General features: G+C 46.9%; 1 non-coding gene across 1 annotated transcript; it reads left to right on the plus strand.

The window, feature by feature from the left end:
• The first annotated feature begins 3,812 nt into the window (after positions 1-3,812).
• On the plus strand, positions 3,813-3,895 carry TRNAL-UAA. Its single transcript has one exon. It is a non-coding gene; the product is annotated as a tRNA-Leu (tRNA).
• Positions 3,896-5,981: the final 2,086 nt, after the last annotated feature.

A 5,981-nucleotide genomic window follows, 5' to 3' on the forward strand; every position in this document is an offset into this window, starting at 1 on the left:
TATCACACATTGCTATCACACACACTAATGTTATCACATACCTTAATTATTATAATAAACAAGGTCAAGCAGAGTGATATGGATGCTTCTAAAGTCTAATTTGGAACTTCCTAAGTTTCGTGCACTCATATTTGCAGGTAAATGTAACTGACACTCATTTCACTTTACAATTCAATGTGTAGTGGGGAGGTAGGGTTTATGCTGAGCCTTGGAGGAGAGTTAGGCAGAAAGAAACAGGAGGAGAGAAACAGAAAATGGCTCAGCATTTCTAAGGGACAAGAGTCCTGATTCAGTATGACTGGAATGACAGGGCTTATGGAAAAGGGTTATGCACTCTACTTTATTCATTTCTATATTGTTTGAACTTCATACAACTTTTTCAATTTGAATCTGTTTTAGTAAAGATGTTTTCATTCTGAAAAGATAGAGAGAAAAGTAAGGGTAGAAGCCCCACAGTAGAGGATTCTGGAGAAAAGTGAAAGCAAATGAGAGGACTTGGGAAGTGTGGGCAACTCCATTTAAGAGTTTGAAAAGAAATGGAAGAGGGAAAGTTCGATTTTAGCAAAAGGGTCAGCTGGATTATTCTTTTAAGATGTATGTATGGACAGATGTAGAGAACAAACATACAGATACCAAGGGGGGAAAGGGGGTGAGGGATGAATGGGAGGTTGGTGCTAACATATACACACTATCGATACTATGTATAGAATAGGAACTAATGCAAGTCTACTGCATAGCACAGGGAACTCTACTCAGTGCTCTGTGGTGACCTAAATGGGAAGGAAATACAACAAAGAGGTGATATATGTGTACATGTAGCTGATTCACTTTGGTGTACAGGAGAAGGCAATGGCACCCCACTCCAGTACTCTTGCCTGGAAAATCCCATGGACGGAGGAGCCTAGTAGGCTGCAGTCCATGGGGTCGCTAAGAGTCGGATACGACTGAGTGACTTCACTTTCACTTTTCACTTTCATGCTTTGGAGAAGGAAATGGCAGCCCACTCCAGTGTTTTTGCCTCGAGAATCCCAGGCATGGGGGAGCCTGGTGGGCTGCCGTTTGTGGGGTCGCACAGAGTCAGGCACGACCGAAATGACTTAGCAGCAGAAACTAACACAACACTGTACAGCAACCATACTCCAATAAAAAAAAATTTTTTTAAGATATATGTATAGAAACAAAATATATGCCTGTGAATGCACTGTCAAAGCTAGAGATGGCAACCCATTCCAGCACTCTTGCCAGGAAAATCCCATGGACGAAGAAGCCTGGTAGGCTACAATCCATGGGGTCGAAAAGGGTTGGACACGACTGAGTGACTTCACTTTCATTAAGTATGTCTATTAGTTATCTATAGCTGCATAAAAATAATCACAAAAATATTTATTATCTTACATTGTTTCTGAGGGTCAGGAAATCAGGGTTTCTCTGGGTGGTTCTGATGCAGGATCTCTCAAGAGGTTGTAGTCGAGATACTGGCCAAGGCTACAGTCATTCAAAGGCTTGATTGGACTGAGGCCTCAGTTCCTTTCGGGCTGCGTTTTACCATATGGGCCTCCAAAAAGCTTCTCAGGAGGTGGCAGCTGGTTTCCTCCAGAGGGAATCATCCAACAGAGAGAAACCAAGCTGATAGAGCAGTGCCTTTGATGACCTAGTCTCCCAGCTTGCATATTGTCTCCTCTGTTTTATTCTTCTTGTTAGAAACAAGATCCATCCACACTCCCAATGCTGGGGACCCGGGGTTTGATCCCTGGTCAGGAATTAGATCCCACACACCACAGCTAGGACCCCAAGCAGCCAAATAAATAAATAAGCCTTTAAAAACTAAAGAAACAGGATCCAGCCCACACTGAAGGAGAAGGTAATTAGCCTCCATATCTTAAAGGGAGGGGGGCTTCCTAGATGGTCCTAATGGTAAGGAACCCACCTGTCAGTGCAGGTGAAGATCTCTTGGAGGAGAGCATGGCAGCCCAGTCCAGAATTCTTGCCTGGAGAATCCCATGGACAGAGGAGGCTGGTGGGCTATGATCCATGGGGTCGCAAAGAGTCAAACACGACTGAAGCTACTGAGCACAGTCTTGAAGGGAGTATCAAGGCAGTTATGAACATATTTTTTAAACCACTATAGAGTGCATAAAGCATGTCACATATTAAATAAACACGTACACAGTGAAAAGTAGTTTAAATAGAGTAAAACATTTCCCCACGAGAATTATGTCAAATGCAATTTCCTGAACATGAGCCCATTTCAACCTTAAAAAATCCATTTTCATACTGTCTTTTGCACTCTAGTAGTGTCAGTCATAACAAATGTCATTGCACGGTGCTTTTCATATTTTGTTCTAGCTTTCAGGTGCATATCTGTCATGTCCTGCAGTTGTCAGCATTTTTGAACACCTTCTGACATTTGAGGAATCTCCTCCATTCTGAGGCCGGCTTCCTAAGGTACAAGCCAGCACTCGGCCTCCAAGATGGAGGTGGTGAGTAGTGGGTGGTGCGTGAGCACCACATTGGTGCCTGTAGACCCTGGCAAGAGTCCAGGTTCATCTCCTCTCAGCAGGGCAGGGCCGGCCTGAGAGATGTTCTGGCTCTGTTCTCCTCTGCAGGCTCTGGGAGGGCCAGGCCTCATGGCCAGTGGGTGGGACAGTGTTCAGGCTGGAATGTACATGCAGGCCACTGATTCCCCACGACGTTACCTGGCCAAGTGGGTAGGGGGCAATTCCATCCATTCCTCTCCTGAGGAGCTCTCTCAGGGGTGGTCCATACTGTTGACTGGTACTCAGAGAACCAGGGCAACGGGCTGGGCCAAAGCTTCCCAGGGTCATGGCAACGTTCCCGGGGATCACTGGCATACAGGAGGTGGCAGGGCAATGGGCTTCTCCGTGTGACCCAGTGGGTGAGGAGCCAGTTGGTGATGTGAATGTGTGTGCAGTCACCAGGACGATGGAAGCTCTCACTCAAAGACAGCCAGCCTGCACTATCTGGACAAGGGCCTGGCTGCCAGATGGTGCCTCCCTGACGCTCCAGAACGCAGATGCCTCGGCTCTGCGCTGGATTCCAGGTCCTAGGTGGTGGAGAATGGAGAGAAAGCCCTAGAAAAGGAAGCGAAGTGAAAGGGCCATCTGCAATCTCCGGTGCACAGGACGGAAGGAGAGCACTGCAGAACAGTTAAGATAAGAACGTAAACATTTAGGTGCACGGGCGGGTCAGGAAGAGAGACGAGGTCCCCGCACTGCACGGAGGCCGTGTCCGCAGCCAGCCCGGGCGGGCCCGTCGTGCACTTGGCGGCTCTGTGTCGACCCACGTTGCTACAGCATTCCCTGCCCGTGTGACCTGTCGAAGAGAAAAGCGGCCCACAGGGACAGGGCCGGGGAGGGGAGGGTGTCCCCGAACTCTGCTGCTGCCCATGCAACTCACTCCTTGAAGTTTATCCTACCTGGTATAAAACAAACCAACCGCCACTATCTGGGCGGCGTCGCAGCGCCGCTCCCAAACGCGGTCGGCAGAATCCAGAGGTCACCGGCGTGTTTGTTTCCCGCGCCCGCGCACCTCGAAACCGAAAGCAGAGTGCCTGGGCCCGAAGCCCGCCTGGGCGAGCGGCCGGGCCCGCCGCCGCCGCCCAAAGCGCGCCGAGCTCGGCTGCAGTTGCCTTGGCGGCAGCGGCCGGCCGACAGCAACAGTGAATTGCGGCGGCAGAAAAAGCAGGCTCCGGCTGGCGGGCAGCTGCTGCTCCAGCTGGGGGAAAAAAAAAAAAGGAGCGGAGGCGAAGAGGGAGACGGTGTAGTACGCCTTGTAGGGTGAGCGAGTGAGACACCAGGATGGCCGAGTGGTTAAGGCGTTGGACTTAAGATCCAATGGACGTATGTCCGCGTGGGTTCGAACCCCACTCCTGGTAGTTACGTTTTTTTCTCATACTAAAAATTTTTAAAAAATATATATACATTTTCACTAAGCACTCTACGACTTAGACTCAGGAATTCTGTCTCCTAGTTGAGAGAATTCTGTCTCCTAATTAAGTCCCACAACACGCGGCTCGGCTTCCCACAGACCAGAGGCAACCCAGCGAGTGGGCCGGGCGTGGGGCTGGGGCGCGGGCGCTGACCCAGGGTCGGGGCGGCGGGGTCGGGTGGGGTGGGCGTCGCAAGCGCTCAACTGCTTTGGGGGTCCAGGCGGGGTCCGGACTCGGGAGGCAGCCGCGCCCCGGGGGGCTCACCTCCCTCGCTAGCTGGGCAGGAAGGCCGCCTGTGACAACGGCAGGCAGCGTAGTTAGAAAAGTGCAGAAAAGTCAAGAATGCCTCTTTCCCGTTTCCTAATTTCTCGCCAAAATTAATTGTGTGCCCAGAATTCTTTCGTTAAATCCATGAAGGCGGATACAATATGAATCACAGCTACAAAATGGACTCCACTCTGTAATCGGCTAAGAATTTTAAAATAAAATACACTGTCTAGGTTTTTTAATTTTTTGTCTTTGTTGTTTTTAAAATACTTTTAAAAAGTGAAAGTAATCTAAAATCTAGAGGGGCGGAGTTGCAAGTACAGTGAAAATTACTTCCCCCCCACCACAAAATCATTTGAGAGTAAGATACCAAATAGATGCTCCAGGACAACCGTTAAAATCAGTAAATTAACGTTGATAATTTACTACCATCTAATCCCCAGGCCCCATTTAATCACCAGTCGTCCTTTAAAAGGCTCCTGTTCTGAATAATACGTTGCATTTACTGGTCACATTGCCTTAAGCTTCTGCAATCTGAAATAATTCTTCACTGTTTCCTGACTTTCATGATCTTGAAACTTCTGAAGGACAAGCTCGTCATTTTGCAGAATATCTCTTTGTCAGTTTGGGTTTGTCTAATGTTTTCTCGTGATTCGATTCAGGTTATACTTATAAAGCCCAGAGCTATCCCAGAATTGATGTGTGTTTGCTTTGTGGCCTCTTAGATGGCATGATTTTGGTGTGTCCTGTTACTGATCTGAATTCACTTGATTAGGCTTTTCCGCCAGTTTCCCCGACTATACTTAACCCTTTGTGATTGACGCATATTTTGATGTGAAGTGCTTTGAAGCTATGTAAATATCTCATTACTCATTAAACTTTCTGTTTATTCAATTATAGAATCACAAGTTGGGCAAGTATGCATTCATGGTGTCCTATTTTTAATTAATGGTTCCAATCTATTTTATTTCTTTTGATGCTGAACGTGTCCCAGATTTGGCCCCAGTGGGAGTCTATTCAAACTGACTTTTGACATGCCTGCATTTTTTAGCACGTCCTTACATCCTAGTCCAAGATGGTCCATGCTTACCTTGTATTGCTCTTGATCCAGACGATGCAGGATCAGACATTTTGAAAAGAACCTCGGTTTCCTTTAGTGGACAATGGTAATTAGAAACCAAGCTCTCAGTAGTAGGTGTGCTCCTTGGTTTTGATGTGTTACTGTTCCCAGGCCCTCTCAGTGGACAGAAAGAGATATGTGTGTGTGTGTACACACCTGTATTTATCTATATATCTATTTATATTTAGGAGTTCATACCAATACTCTAATTCTGATACAACACTATACATTTTGTTCTAGTTTTTCTATCCATATTTGTAATTCCCAAAATTGCCCCTTGGTCCCCTGCCCCAGTGTACCATCTACCTTTTTTGGGCCCATCTAATGGATTTAGAATTGAATTGTTCAAGAAGAAGGGAAGAAGAAAGAGGGTCTAAACAGGTTAGACATAAGCATCCTGCCAGCACCTAGAACTGGCTATGAACAGTCACCTTTGGACTTTTCAGATGTACAGATAAATAAGCCAGCTTTTCCTTCAATGAGCTTAGATAGTGAGAGACCGATTGTAATAAACTACATTTATGATGAGAAAATATAAACTATACCCAAGATGCTAAAGGAGCAGTGCTGAAAGCCCTCTTTCCCAGAGAGTCAGCTTTAGATGAAAACTGAAGGAAGAGGAATAGGGTAGCAGCAGAGAAGGCA

This window comes from Bos indicus x Bos taurus, chromosome 9 (genome assembly GCF_003369695.1).
Source record: "Bos indicus x Bos taurus breed Angus x Brahman F1 hybrid chromosome 9, Bos_hybrid_MaternalHap_v2.0, whole genome shotgun sequence".
Lineage (NCBI taxonomy): Eukaryota > Metazoa > Chordata > Mammalia > Artiodactyla > Bovidae > Bos > Bos indicus x Bos taurus.